General features: G+C 39.0%; 1 protein-coding gene across 1 annotated transcript in view; it reads right to left on the reverse strand.

Annotated features, from left to right (window-relative positions):
• Positions 1–15,879, reverse strand: part of NEDD9 (neural precursor cell expressed, developmentally down-regulated 9) — a 281,456-nt gene extending 265,577 nt beyond the window's left edge. Inside the window, exon 1 of the mRNA XM_024763725.1 lies at positions 15,733–15,879. The gene's annotated coding sequence lies outside the window, so the exon portion shown is untranslated. The remainder of the gene's footprint in view (positions 1–15,732) is intronic.
• Between the last annotated feature and the right edge of the window lie 294 nt (positions 15,880–16,173).

The raw sequence follows: 16,173 nt of genomic DNA on the forward strand, positions 1-16,173 counted from the left end.
ATGCAAGACCTCTTCACTAAAAATTACAAAACATTGCTGAGAGAAATTAAGGAAAACCCCAATAAATGGACATATGCACCATGTTAATGGATTAGAAGACACAAGTAAATCTGAAAAAGAAGAACAAAGTTGGAGGATTTACACTATCTGAATTCAAAATTTACTAAGGCTACATTAATCAAGACAGTGTGATACTGGCATAAGGACTGAGAAACATCAATGGAACAGGATAGAGAGCCCAGAAATAGACTCACACTCGTAAAATCAATTAATTTCCAACAAAGGTACCAAAGCAATACATTGGGGGACAAGGAAAATCTTTCTAATGAAAGGTACTGGAATAATTAGATATTCAACTGGGAAATGTTTATTCAAAAGGAACCTGGATGTTCTTCAGCATTACTCTTGTTCAATACACTAATCTGATGTGTTGTTCTTTTCTATTTATACATTAGCCTATCAAAGCACTTTCCCCACTATTATAATAATATTCCTACTGCAAAAGTGTTATTTTTCTTTTTATAAAAATAACCTTTTTAAGTTTTAAAAGCAATAGTTTTTCACTTATGACAACTCATATGTTAAAGTATAAAGTAAACAAAATTACCCATGATTACACAAGAAAACCAGAAATCACCCAAGTTGACCTTTTGGGTTGGTCTTTCTAATCTTCTGTATATAGTGTCATAAAATTGTATATTGCATTTTTAATCTAATATTATTTTGCATGTAATTTTCTTTCTCCAAGACTCTGAGATTTTATTTTTGTTTGCATGTAATATGATGATATTAGCTTTCATTTTAACATCTTTTTATGACACTTGTAATTGCATTTCCTGAAGACATAAATTTTAACTGTAAGCTACATCCAAACTGCACTTCCAACAGACATCTATTTCTGGAGTATCTGCCAAACTCATAAATGACTCTTCTTCCATGGCAATTGTCCATTTCACAATCCCCTATCTAAAATGTAACTGTACTATTGAACAAGCATGACTCAGGGAAGCAATCATGGAACAAATTTTATTTTAAATTTAAACTGTTACTTTAAATTTATTTCATATGTTTAGTTGTTCTCTTGCCCCTGATGAAATTTAGGGCAGGTCAGAAAACTGAGCATTTCAAAATTATTTTTAAGTATGCTGTTACAAGAAAAACCACAGAAGCAATCTCCAGGCAGCCAAATTTACAGTAGATAATCTGTTCTAAGGCCACAAGTGATTGTTAAAGTTCTGGCAACCTGAACTAAATGGGCCAATTACTCTCTCACACAGGAATTCCGAAATTAAGTCCAGAGTAAAGTTTGCCTGCAATTGTACCACACACTGTGGACTGAAGGCCAGAGAAACGGAGTCTTCAAAGAGAAAGAAGACAAGAGGAAATGCAAAACGGAGAAGCAGATATGGACCAAGAGCATTTCCTGGATTCTGCCAGCTGTTAATTGCTGGTTTCACTTCCTTCCAGAACTCCAGTTGCGTTCCTGCCTTTGGGTTCTGTGAAACCCCTCAATCATTGTAATACCAACTTCTAACTTTTTTTTTGTTGAATCAAGTTTTTGTTAAAGGGGCCCAAATAATACAGAAATGAGTATGGACTATGGGAAGTTATATCCCTTAAACAACTAACATATTCATGATCAGTATATCCTTTGGCTTTGCCTATGGATGATGGCCTTTCTCTGATCTACTCCCTCCATCTGAGGGTCCATGTTAGCTGTAAACTTGTAGTGTTCCCTGCTCACTCACTAAGGTGCTGACTGTAGAGTTACCTAGATCATCTTTGCTCTTTTGAAACATCAATGTCAAACTTTTATGTATAGTTTCCTGATTTGAGAGAGCACATTGTCAGAAAATGCATAGGATTTGATATTCAGTGACTCCTGCAGATGTTTTTTTTTTAAGCTTTTTTTTTTTTTTTTTTTTTTTTTTAGCGCCACCAGGGAAGCCCTGCAGATGTTTTTAATTCTAATTCCTTTGCGTTGTTCTTAGAAAGGAAATCAAGTTTTATTTGTCTTACTATTATTTCCGAGGTAGTCAATAATTTTAATACTGTGAGAATAAAGCACTTGAGATTTTTTGGCTTCTGAATGTCAATGAGTTCTGTTTTCAGAAATTTGCCTTGGGTGAAGCATACATTTACATGACATATTTTTAGTGACTGAGGGAAAATTCACTCACATTGCTAATAAAAAAGTTCCAGTATTACCAATATAATTTGTATTGGTTAGTGTAGCTCTAAGGCTATGTCTAGAAAACCAAAGATAGCAGAGAATTAACACAACCCTAAAATGTCCTGATATTAATGTTTCATCACATGATTTAGAAAATTATCTTTACTAGTCATATTGCAGATTCTACCTTGGGTGAAATACTTTTAGCTTAGAAAACCAGTCTGTAGGACACATTACGTTTTAGAAACTTGGTTTCTTCACACTCTCAAACTATTGTGAAACTTTATTAAATTAAGTGAATCAAACAAAAATTATTCAATAAATATTCAACATTTGCTAGGTGATATGGGTGTTATAGCCAAAAAAAAAAAAAAAACACATCTGGCCTTTGCCCTCCTTTACCTGGTAAAGTAGTTGGGAAGAGATGCAGAGCAAGAGTAATAAAACAAGACAGTGTAGAGTGATGCGTATGCTGATTTTTAGAAGTTCTGAGATGGGGGAGAGAGAAATGGAAAAAAAAAGTAAACAAAGAAGCTAAGAACAGAGGATACAGAGAGAGAGTATATCTTGCATTTATGACAACTTTTCTGTCATTCCCTTCTTGGGGATCCACTGAAATGAACTGAAGCTGAAATGGTCAGAGAGAACTTCCTAGAGAGTTGATTTGATTCGGGACCTGAAGGAAGACAAAGGATTTGAAAGGATAAATGGCTAAGTAGACAACATAAGCCTAAGTATGGAGATGAGAATACATTCAGGTTTGCAGAGGAGCAATTAACCTTACTAGCGTTGGAAGCCATAGGAAATAATACTGGGTGAGCATGGTGAAAAAGAGAAGTCAAAGGATTTTAAACATGAAGAACATAGGGAATTGCTGAGCAGAGGGATAATAGGATGAAAATTGGTTTGGGAGGATTAATTGGGCAAGGTTATGAAAGGTGCTTGGGAAGGGTGGAGACTGGCATCTGGCAAGGTAGCCAGGGCGTTGCTGTAGTGATCCTTCCATGAGGTAATGAGGGCAGTGTCATCGCAAATAGGAAGGACCAATAAGAGCTTTCCAAAAAAGAAAACTACCTGATCTTGAGCAATCTGAGTCAGAGATGATGGTAGAACTTCTTGTCTAAAGGAATTGGGAGGTATGAGGCTGGAACTTAGGGAAGAGGACAGCATGAAGAAGTAGATTGACATAGATTTACTAGTCAATGATATAGAAGCGACAGCTGAAGCCAAGAGAATGAGGATTTATCAAAGAAGGAATGTGGAGGAGAGAACAGAGAAATGAAAGTTGGAAACCACCCACATTTAGGGCATAGGACAAATAAAATGAGCCAATGCAAGAGCGAACATGTGGCCTGGGATGTAGGTGAGACTCAGATAGTGTTGCCAGATAACTAAGGCAGCAGAGTGGTTAAGGAGGAGGACGCTGTCACCAGTGCTGGAAGAAGGTGAAGGAGCGAGAAGATGAGGACTTTAGGAGAAGAGTTAATAGTGATCTGGGACTGGAAACCAGATCACATAGACAAGGGAGGGAAGGAGCTATGAGGTGATGAGCGAGTGGACATGTGCAGAATAATGAAGCAGTTAGGAGGACAGGGTCTGATGGCAACTCTACCTGAATCCTGGCTCCATCCAGACTGGGCAACTTAACACACAGAAGTTGACCTAAGTCTCCAAGCACTGGATTGAATAGCATCCCCCCAAATTCATGTCCTTCCCAGAACCTCAGAATGTGACCTTATTTTGAAATAGGGTTGTTGCAGATGTAACTAGTAAAGATGAGGTTATACCACAGTAGGGTGGGCCCTTAGTCCAATATGACTGATGTCCTCATAAGAAGAGGAAAGGACACAGAAAGAGACACACACAGGAAAGATGACCACGTGAGGATGGAGGCAGAGACTGGAATTAATATGCAACTGCAAGCCAAGGAAAACTCAGGATGCCTGGCAACACCAGAAGTTAGGAGAAAGGCACAGAACAGATTCTCTCCTAGAAACTTGAGAGAGTACAGCCCTGCTAACAGGGCTGATTTTGGACGTCGAGACCCCAGAACTGTGAGAAAAAGCATTTCTGTTGTTTTAAGCCACCCATTTTGTGGTACTTTGTTATGGCAGCTCCAGTAAACTAATATTCTTGGTAATCTCATCCTTAAAGTGAGGATACTAACACTCTCATTATAGGAAGGGTTAGCAATATAATAGGAAAAATGTTTAGCACAGTGTCTGCCCCACTGGAAGAGCCCAGTTATATATTGTCATATATTATTTTTTTCTTTGAACAATTTGGTGTGGAAGAAAGGAAAAAGTGGTCCTAGAAAAACCACACATATGGTGAGGTAAATGTTGTTATTGCTTCTTTTTACATTTTTATTTTAAACATTTTATCAAGAAGGCACCTTTTTTTTTTATACAGCAGGTTCTTATTAATCATCCATTTTATACACATCAGTGTATACATGTCAATCCCAATTGCCCAATTCATCACACCACCATCCCCATCCCGCCATGGCTTTCCCCCATTGGTGTCCAGACGTTTGTTCTCTACATCTGTGCCTCAATTTCTGTCCTGCAAACCGGTTCATCTGTACCATTTTTCTAGGTTCCACATATATGCATTAATATACAATATTTGTTTTTCTCTTTCTGATGTACTTCACTCTGTATGACAGTCTCTAGATTCATCTGCGTCTCAACAAATAACCCAACTTCGTTCCTTTTTATGGCTGAGTAATATTCCATTGTGTATATGTACCACATCTTCTTTATCCATTCATCTGTCGATGGGCATTTAGGTTGCTTCCATGACCTGGCTATTGTAAATAGTGCTGCAATGAACTTTGGGGTGCATGTGTCTTTTTGAATTATGGTTTTCTCTGGGTATATGCCCAGTAGTGGGAGTGCTGGATCATATGGTAATTCTATTTTTGTTTTTTTAAGGAACCTCCATACTGTTCTCCATAGTGGCTGTATCAATTTACATTCTCACCAACAGTGCAGGAGGGTTCCCTTTTCTCCACACCCTCTCCAGCATTTGTTGTTTGTAGATTTTCTGATGATGCCCATTCTAACTGGTGTGAGGTGATACCTCATTGTAGTTTTGATTTGCATTTTTCTAATAATTAGTGAGGCTGAGCAGCTTTTCATGTACTTCTTGGCCATCTGAATGGCTTCTTTGGAGAAATGTCTATTTAGGTCTTCTGACCATTTTTGGATGGGGTTGTTTCTTTCTTTAATATTGATCTGCATGAGCTATTTATATATATTTTGGAGATTAATCCTTTGTCCGTTGATTTGTTTGCAAATATTTTCTCCCATTCTCAAGTGTTGGATTCTGTTTGCTAGTTTGTTTTGTTTTTTTGCAGTATGCAGGCCTCTCAGCATTGTGGCCTCTCCCGCTGTGGAGCACAGGCTCCAGACGCGCAGGCTCAGCGGCCATGGCTCACGGGCCCAGCTGCTCCGCGGCATGTGCGATCCTGCCAGACTGGGGCACGAACCCACGTCCCCTGCATTGGCAGGGGGGGCCTCCCCCACTGCAGCCACAGGGAGATCATCTTCACTATCATTATTCTGAATTCTTTTTCTGGAAGGTTGCCTATCTCCACTTCATTTAGTTGTTTTTCTGGGGTTTTATCTTGTTCCTTCATCTGGTACATAGCCCTCTGCCTTTTTATCTTGTCTATCTTTCTGTGAATGTGGTTTTTGTTCCACAGGCTGCAGGACTGTAGTTCTTCTTGCTTCTGCTGTCTGCTCTCTGGTGGATGAAGCTATCTAAGAGGCTTGTGTAACTTTCCTCATAGGAGGGACTGGTGGTGGGTAGAGCTGACTGTTTCTCTGGTGGGCAGGGCTCAGTAAAACTTTAATCTGCTTCACTACTGATGGGTGGGGCTGGGTTCCCTCCCTGTTGGTTGTTTGGCCTGAGGCAACCCAACGCTGGAGCCTACCTGCGCTCTTTGGTGGGGCTAATGGCAAAATCTGCGAGGGCTCATGCCAAGAAGTACTTCCCAGAACTTCTGCTGCCAGTGTCCTTGTCCCCATGGTGAGCCACAGCCACCCCCCGCCTGTGCAGGTGACCCTCCAACACTAGCAGGTAGGTCTGGTTCAGTCTCCCTGTGGTCACTGCTCCTTCCCCTGGGTCCCGATGCGCACACTGCTGTGTGTCCTCCAAGAATGGAGTCTCTGTTTCCCCCAGTCCTGTCAAAGTCCTGCAATCAAATCCCACTTGCCTTCAAAGTCTGATTCTCTAGGAATTCCTCCTCCCATTGCCAGACCCCCAGGTTGGGAAGCCTGACGTGGGGCTCGGACCCTTCACTCCAGTGGGTGGACTTCTGTGGTACAAGTGTTCTCCAGTCTGTGAGTCACACACCCAGCAGTTACGGGATTTGCTTTTACTGTGATTGCGCCACTCCTACCATCTCATTTTGGCTTCTCCTTTGTCTCTGGATGTGGGGTATCTTTTTTGGTGAGTTCCAGTGTCTTCCTGTCGATGACTGTCCAGCAGCTAGTTGTGATTCTGGTGCTCTCACAAGAGGGAGTGAGAGCATGTACTTTTACTCCGCCATCTTGGTTCAGGGCCAATTGTTTCTTTTTAAGTAAGAGTTATATGTGCATATTTAAACACAGAAAATAAATAAAATCTCCAGAGAGAGGAACAGGCTAAAGAATTTAGAGATAATATATATCTTCATCAAAGACCAAATCCAGGGCAAATGAAAGATTTCATGAGATGTGGCTATAAAGTAATAGATTGCATGTTTTAATGACTTACTACCATTTATAGTTCCAAAATGATATAATTCTTCAGAGAAGACACTCTGGGAGGTAGATTGTTATTCTAATGGCGTTGCCATTACTTCAAATACATTTTAATTTTCTTCCAAACCAGGTAGTTCCAAACTACACAAAGGTTTCACCACTCATGACACACCTCACTTTTACTCAAAAGATGTTTCTTGCCAGGCTGGCCACTCAACTGACATTACACCAAGCAACTTCTGACTCTTTCCAAATGCCAAGTCCACCCTTAAATTATAAACATTAGTACCATTGAGGGCATTTTTAAAAAGTGTGCCAAATATTTATCAAAGTAGTCTTAAATACCCAAATGTGAAAGAAAACATTCTGATTTCAAATAGAGTATCAATCTTGTTGGCATACATGCTTGATGACTTCAAACCAGGCAAGGCTTTTGACAAAAGATTTTTTAAGTACATATTATATATATATTTTTTCCCCAGATAGTTCAACAGTTAAGCCCTAACTGGCTACTCACTGAAGCAATGATGGTATTTTTACTGGTGAATTTCCAACTGAGGTCCACTCAGCAATTTCTAAGTACATTTAAATACATGGCTTTATTTTTTCCTCCTTATTTCTTATACCTCAATATGCATGAGAAGGAAATGGCCTTGTTTTTCAAAGGCTTACAAAGAACAGAAAGGAATAAACTATGATTTCAAAATGCCTAATAATCTATTCACATCATGTTCAGATTTTCAGAAAGGAAGAAGGACAAGCAAAGGGAAAAAGGGTCATCTTTAACTTGCCCCTGCTTTAACTTTCCCAGAAATTACAGAAAGAAAGAAAAAAAGATCATTAACAAAACATCACTTTGCTTAAAACAGAAACAGACTCATAGACCTAGAGAACGAATTTACGGTTACTGTGGGGAAAGGTTGGGGGAGGGATAGATTGGGAGTTTGGGATTGACATGTACGCACTGCTATATTTAAGATAAAATGTCTTTTCATGAAAAAAAGTCACTTTGCTTAAAATGAGATCTTTTTAATGGGACTCTTAGTTCACATGAAACACAAATTTTTCACTGCCTCATCTTCATGCTGGAGTAAATTAAATTTTTATTCATCCTTCTATTGCATTCTGTGTCATATTTCACAGTGAAATACTACCCTGCACTTTATTTGAGCTTGGAAATCCAGGAAAAATATAAGGAGGTTGAAATAAAAGAGGAGGCTCCCTCGGAGGCCAGACTCTGAGAAGCAAGAAATGCACCCTGGTTGCAGAGAGGAATTTGCATTTTGTTGTACAACTTTTTGGTTACGTAGAACTCTTGGCCTAATCATGAGAGATGACATCTGTTCAACAATTGCACAACTTACTCCTCGCTCAATCAACATCTGTTAATTTGATTTGATTTCTTTTTTTAAAATTTATTTATTTATTTAATTTATTTTTGGCTGCGTTGGGTCTTTGTTGCCCTATGCAGGCTTCCTCTAGTTGCAGTGAGTGGGGGCTGCTCTCCGTTGTGGTGCGCGGGCTTCTCATTGCGGTGGCTTCTCTTATTGTGGAGCACGGGCTCTAGGCTCACGGGCTCAGTAGTTGTGGTGCACGGGATTAGCTGCTCCACAGCATATAGGATCTTCCTGGACCAGGGCTCAAACCCGTGTCCCCTGCATTGGCAGGCAGACTCTTAACCACGGCACCACCAGGGAAGCCCCTGTTAATTTGATTTTAAGACACAGTCTTCCATTCCTTTCGTCATCAGGAGTGATGGAGAAACTAAGAGAAGGAGCCGAGTGCCCTACTTGATACTACCTTTTCCCCAACTGAGAACTGGGTCACATGACCTTGGCTATGAAGAAGGCTCTAATTCATCCTGTCTTATTTTTATAATACCCTCAGCACTTATGGAATATATATATATATATAGTAAATATATATGTCCGTAACTGAGTATACGCATTGTATTACATATATAAATATATACATATATGTAATATATTTACTGACTACACACATATATTATGTAACATATGTAAAATATATAATATATATTATTCCTGCAATATACAATACATATATGTATATTATTATACATATTACTATATGTTACATATAATACATATTAAAATGTATACTATATACATGTATAATAACACATATTATGCATTACATTATACATGTATACATAATAAACATACATTTACATATATATAATTATACAATGTTAGTGTATACTCAGTCACAGGTTATTGTTAACTGTCTTCTATTGTTTCTAATGCATGTTTTATTCTCTTAAACCAATGCTAGGGTCTTTAAGGGAAGAGACAGTGTTTTTCTTATTTTTTTAACGCATATGATTAGTATAATGAAAGAAAAGTGATGAAAATTATTAACTTCAGTTCAAACTTATACTTTTACAGTGGGCCAGATGTTCTCATTTCATTCCCAGTTACCCCAGATATTTACTATCCAGGTAGATCCCAGGGGAACCACAACAGGGCTGCAGCTCTCATGCAACACCAGAAAGAAATAAGATTTGTTGTTTAAGCCAATGAGATTCTAAGTTTCTTTGTTATGTAGCATGGTCTAGTGAAACCTAAGGTATAGCCTAAAGCAGATCTAGTGGACAAAAATAAGTAAGATTATAGAAGACCTTTAGTAACGTAATAAATATGGTAGATCTTATTCATATAGACCACACTATTCCCTAAAAACAGAGAATAAACCTTCTTTAATTGTGTACTCACTTCCCCAAATTAACCATATACTGGCCTACAAAGAAAACATCGGTAAATCCCTCAAAGTGGAAATGGTATAAATAACATTCTTTGGCTACACAGTAATTAAACTATGAACTGCTAAAAAAAATATACAACTGCCTCCCTTTGAAAGTTGAAAGTTAAAAAAGAATCTCTCTTTTACATAACTTCAAAGTAGAAATCAAAAGTAAGATGGCAGAATTTCTAGAAGATAACAACAGAAAATGTTAATAGAACATCATGTATCAAAAGCTACAGGATAGAGCTTCCCTGGTGGAGCAGTGGTTGAGAGTCCGCCTGCCGATGCAGGGGATGCGGGTTCGTGCCCCGGTCCGGGAAGATCCCACGTGCCGCGGAGCAACTAGGCCCGTGAGCCATGGACACTGAGCCTGCGCGTCCGGAGCCTGTGTTCCGCAACTGGAGAGGCCACAGCAGTGAGAGGCCCGCGTACCGCAAAAAAAAAAAAAAAAAAGCTACACGATACAACCTAAGCAGTGCTCAGGGCAAATTCAAAGTTAAATATTTATAAAAATGACAAAACCATCCAAAGAATAGCAGAAGAAACTAACTGATAATGATAAAAGAAAAAAAGTGAATATATAGAAACACAGAGAACTGATAAATACATCTTAGAGCTGATTAATTGGAAAAAATATAAAATGATTAGCAAATATAATTAAGATAAAATTAGAGAATGTGTACGTTCGCAAAATAAGCAACTTGTTGGAGAAGTTAAAAGATTTGCAAGAGGTATTGATTAACACTGCAAATTACTTTTAAAAATTGTATCAGATAGATAAAAATGGTTCAAATGAAAAAATTACAGAAAGAAATCAGGAAGAGAAAAAATATCGAAATGGATAAACTGCCATAGGAAAAAACACTACCTAGAAAAAAACTGACAAAGAGCTGCTTCCCTAAAGCATCGACAGCAGTTTTACAGTTGAATTTCACCAAACACCGAAGGAAAAGAAAAATCTAAATAAGGACAGCTTCTAAATATTTTGTATAAAGCCAACACAACATTAATTAGCAAAAATAAAAACCACAAACTAAATTAAACACAATTCTAAAGAGAAACGTACAGATCAATCTCACTCACAATACTGATGACATAATTCTAATAAAAGATTAAGACATGGAATTAAGTAGCATATTAAAAGAATGAGAGATCATGACTAAGTGGCATTAACTCTAGAAACTCAAAGAAAATGTATTAGGAAATTTTTAATATAATCCTCATATAGTTAGGACCAAAGGAAGAATCACATTGTCATATCCATAGATGCTAAAAAGAGACATATTCAACAACTTTTCAAAATCAAATTTCTTAATAAAATAAAACATTAAAATATCTCAATATCCCTTAAATTTATTTATAAATGTAACACGACTTCAGTGAAAATATAACCAGTAATATTTTTAGAATTAGGAAGCTGATCTTAAAGTTCTTCCAGAATAATACACATTCAAGATTAATCAGGAAAAAAATTGAAAGATGAATAGAAAAGGAAGACCTATCTTAGAAGAACCTGAAGCATATTGTACAGTTAAAGAAAATAAAAATAGTATGGTGCTGACACATGAATAGATAGGACAAAAATGAAAGTCCAGAAATAAATCCAAGTATACATAGAAATTTTGAACATGATATAGCTGGTGTTTTAGGTCAGTGGGAAAATGATGGATTTTTCAATAAATGTTTTGGGACAATTCAGTTGCCATCTGGAAAAACAAAATTAGATCTCTACTAAACGTTTTACATTAAAAAAATTCCAAGTGGACCAAAGGTGTAAACAAAGACACCCATAAAATTTTTAGAAAAGATATGAGACTTAAAAAAATCAAATCTGAGAAGGGAAGACATTTTAAAGCATGGCGGAAGACTTAGATACCATAAAAGAAAAGGCTGGCAACATAAGTATCAGAAATTTCTACATGACCAAAGAGTTTTGTTAAAGCTAAAAGGCTACTGACAAACTGAAAAAGATGTATACAGTACATATCACAAATGGTTAATTTGTTAAATATTTAAAAGCTCCTACATGTAAGGTTTTAAAAGATAAATTACCCAAAAGAAAAATGGGCAGAAGTGCCTAGAAAAGGCAATCAATATGTTCCTTCACACACACATAAAATGTGTCACCTCACTTAAAATCAGAAAATCGCCAATAAAATACAGTGAAATACCATTTTCACCATTTTGTTCTTGGCATCCAATGTTTTATGATGGTTAGCTCAACAATTAAGTACTTTAAGAATTGAGTTTAGTGTGGATTATGCATTATGAATCTATAAGTGGCATTTAATCAACACACTATTTTATGTGTTTTATGTTTGCCTTCCATCCATAATATGACCAGACTGGATGCAGGGTAATTTCAGACACTGGTTTTTAGGGGGGAAACTGAGTCTCCTGTGTTGCCAAATGCAGGATTTTGTATGCGTGTGATTTTAGCAGAGTCTTTTTTACACTCATATTCAGGCCTCAGAGACTGAATTCTTAGAGTTCAAATGTCGTGTATTATCTCTTTTAAAGACTTAGGATAATAAACAAGGAGCTACATGGCAGTGGGGAGTGGGCTGGGCAGCATCTGGCAGAAATTGCAAGGTAAGTGGTTTGTATGCACCGGTGGAGGGAAAACAACAAGGATGAGGTGGAAAATGGAGCTAGAGGCACGGGCAGTTACCTGCCTGTCCTTCCATCTCAAACATGCTCCTAACCCTCCATGACTGTGGGTGGACGTCATTTCCCACTGCCCATATGGAGCATCTCTCTGCTCTTTTCTGGACAGGGCTGGACCCCTCAGTAGCCCCATAATGGTGACCTGGCACCCTAGGTATGCCATATCTTACTGCGGAGACAAAATAGGACATACCTTGTTTTTCTGATTTACTGTGATCGAAATGTCTCTTGACTCTTAACAGGTGTTCTGAGAAACATTTCAACAAGTAAATTTCAGTGCAGTACCTATTTTAAAATAATATGCACGACCATTTCTTCCTCTTATTTCTGTCATTTCTTCCAATAGAATTTTATATTCTTCTTCAAAAAAACCAACAGTGCTTTCGCTGTGTGTGTGTGTGTGTGCGCGCGCGTATAAGAACAAGATACAAGATTTGGGCAGAAGTGAGGTTTTGTGTATAGATTTTGAAAAAAAATGTGTCTGATAGTGTTATAAAATTTAACACTATTAAATTAGTGTTATGAAATTTCAACCCATCCTTGTGAAAATTAAATGAGCTAATATGTTGTACTTGGCACAAGGTCTGGCAGGAGGAAGGAGCTGTGTTGATTATTACTACTAGTTAAATGATGCCAAAAATCTGAAGAGGTACCATTATTATTCCCATTTTAAAGCTAGTAAGTGATGCAGCCAGTGTTCAAACCATATTTTCCAGATAATGAATCTTTTAAACCTGCCCCATCACTCAGCGTTTGGAGCTGCTGAAATGTGTCGTGAGATGAAATTAGGTTGCCTATGTAATATGATTCTGTGATATAGTACTGTACAGCGAGAAAGGAAGATAATAAAGGAGAAAGATGTCCTCATAGTTAATGTTTTTCTCAAAGGATCAATATCATTTTATATTCTAATTGACTTTAAAAGCTTTCTTCTGGGCCCTCTCTGGACAATTAATAGGATTCCTAAGACTTATGGGTGTTCCCTTACTTGTGTGTAAGAAATAAACTAGGAACTCTTTGTGAATTGTTATTTATTTCACATGTAAGGGCACGGGGCTAAAAGAGACCTCTAGAATTTATTTGGGGTGTTTCCTGATTTCTGGCAGGAATGTGACTAAACCATTCCTTGACCGGTGTATTAACTCAATACTGAAAGAAATTACACAACTTCCACCTGCATTAATTCAGTTTTGGGTTTCATAACCTTGGCCATTGGGAAATGTTCAATTCACTTAAGAATATACGCTTCCAACATATCATTATGTTTATCATTAGCTTTATCAAGGCAAACACAAGTTGAATGCAAGGTATTAGCCTAGAGAGCTTAGACCTTATGAATCTTCAAATCCTGTAGATAATGCCTAGCACAGAACATTATTACAGATAACAGATGCCAAATAAATGCTTACTGAATTGAGCTGAATAGCAAGGGAAACGTTGTCTGGTTATCAAAGTGCATTATCGATTTGGGCCTTCCTTGCTGTGTCTTACTTTCTCATTTCCAGAAATCAACACTTAGGTTCCATTAAAAAAATTATGTGAAACAAGAAAAATGCTGACTTTTCTAAGTTTATTCATTTATTCATTCAACAAATATTTGATGAACACCATGTGCTAGGCACTGTCCCAGGTTCTGAATATTTTAAATGCATGCTACCATGTTGTAAACAGTAGTGTGTAATAATAAGAACCCCACTGATTCTGTGTAAACTAACTAAAAGTTCCTGATGTGAGAGTTTAATGAGCTGCTGCTTAGAGAGTTTGATATGAACCCTTCATTGAATGTAGTCATATTCTCTAATACCTCTAATCATATCATGTCAAATCTCTTATTGGTAATCATTAGGTAACCTGCATCTCCCCATCCAGAACCTTAAAGGTATGGAGTTGATAGTGAGGTAAGGAAGATGTGGTATCACCTCTCTAAGGCACTTAATTCTGCAGAATCAGTTTCCCCTATCTGTAAAATAAAGTGAATTGGCAAAGTGGTAAAGCCTCTTTTAAGTCTGATTATTTTATAATCTTAAATTAAGATCTCATTAATTCTATATCCTCAGAAGACGATAACTCCACACTATGAGTTTTGGCTCAGTTCTTATTAGTGATGCAGACTCTTCCCTTTCCTCCTGTGTTGCGACATCAAACAGACAATACATATGCCAACTAAAAATTGTTTCTTGCCTTCTGGTTCTATAAGAATGAATTCAGTAGCCACTGCAGCCGCTAAACTTCCCCACACCCTGAAAGGAATTCAGGGTGGAGATCAGGAATGAGGCCCTCCATGCTCCAGGAAAAACTGGCACAACAGGTCTTCAGTTAGGTATTTTCAGGAGAATTTATGAGCCCAATTTCTTGCATCTTCTCACATCTACAAAAGCACTAAAATCATTAACAGAGACACCTGCTCCTCGTGACCAGCACCAACCTTCTTGTGACCAGCAGCAACTTTCTGCCAAAATGTGTGCTTAAGGGCACATACGTCCCCTTCACCAAAGTCACATATATACTGACCTCCGCACCTCCTCAGAGCAGCTGCTCAGAGCTGCCTGAAAGCCTGTATCCCCGGCTACAGTCCTCGTTCTGCCCCAAATAAAACTTAACTCACACCTCTCTCGCTGTACATTTTTTCCATTGACACATACATACGTATATAAATATACATATGTATATTTTAAGGTGGTCCCCAAGAACACCCTTTACAGGTGCTCCAACCCTCCTGCGTTTTGCCCAAAGTACTTGATGATTTAGCTACAGCATGAACTTCGGCGTCCTTTGCAGATTTTCTTTTCAGACAGTAAAGAGATTGAAAAAGGATGGGGAGAGCCGGCTGACTGGTGCATATGTGGTCACTGCCAAAACTTAATTCTTATTTTTCAAGATAAAAGGTTTCAGACTTCAAGGAGGAGTTCACTTTGTTGTGGCTGAATTTTAGACAGTTCCTCGGGCTAACGGTGGATATGGAGAAAGGCAGCAAACCACGGGAAGAGAGGTCTAGTTTAAGTCCTGAGCTGGGCGGGGGTCGGGGGGAGATAACGGAGACTTTTACAATTTAGGTAAAGAGAGTACTGCAACGAAAAAAGAGCTAGCCCCGAGGGTGGCCTTGAGGTGTAGGCCACCTGCCTAGCCCCGGGACTCCAGGTGATTTCAGATGCCGGAACCACGGGAGGCCCAGGTTCTTGCTGTGGGTAGGACTGGATGAATCGTAAAGTGGGTCTGTTTCTGTTTTAATGGCTTTCGGATATATTCTGCAAGTAGTAACCTACCCAGGTCATGTGACTCACCCCCCCCAAAAAAACCCCAAAACCCCAAACCCACAAACTGACAAATCTACAATGTTGAGATATTTACACTTGTTAGAAAAAGTTGTACTCAAACCTTTATATCCAATGTATTTCATTCGAAGCCAAAGATGTGAACTGTCACAGCATCCACCTGACGGAGTTTGACACCTCGCTCCCCGTCACGTAGGGTCGGGGCTGCAGCTCAGCCTGGAGCTCCAGCACCCCCCGGATTCTCCCAGGGCGCGCGCCCGGGGCCGGGGGGCCGGGGGCAGGGAGGGCGTGGAGCTGGTTCCCCTGGAGCGCCCAGTCAGCAGCGAGGCCCGGCGGTGGCGCTAGTGACGTAGGCCGCGCTTCCCTCCGCCCCACTGCGGGCAGAGGCTCAGCCCCGTCAGCCTCGCGAGCTCGCGCGCGCGCGAAGCAGGAGGAGGAGGGCTTTGGGGCCGGCCGGCTGTCGAAGGGCGACGGGTCGCGGGAAGAGGGAGAATGAGCATGCGCAGAAGCTCCGGGGAGGGCGGGGGAGGTGGGGACCGGTGCG

This window comes from Neophocaena asiaeorientalis, unplaced genomic scaffold, assembly GCF_003031525.2.
Source record: "Neophocaena asiaeorientalis asiaeorientalis breed wild unplaced genomic scaffold, Neophocaena_asiaeorientalis_V1.1 scaffold427, whole genome shotgun sequence".
NCBI classification, from domain to species: Eukaryota; Metazoa; Chordata; class Mammalia; order Artiodactyla; family Phocoenidae; genus Neophocaena; species Neophocaena asiaeorientalis.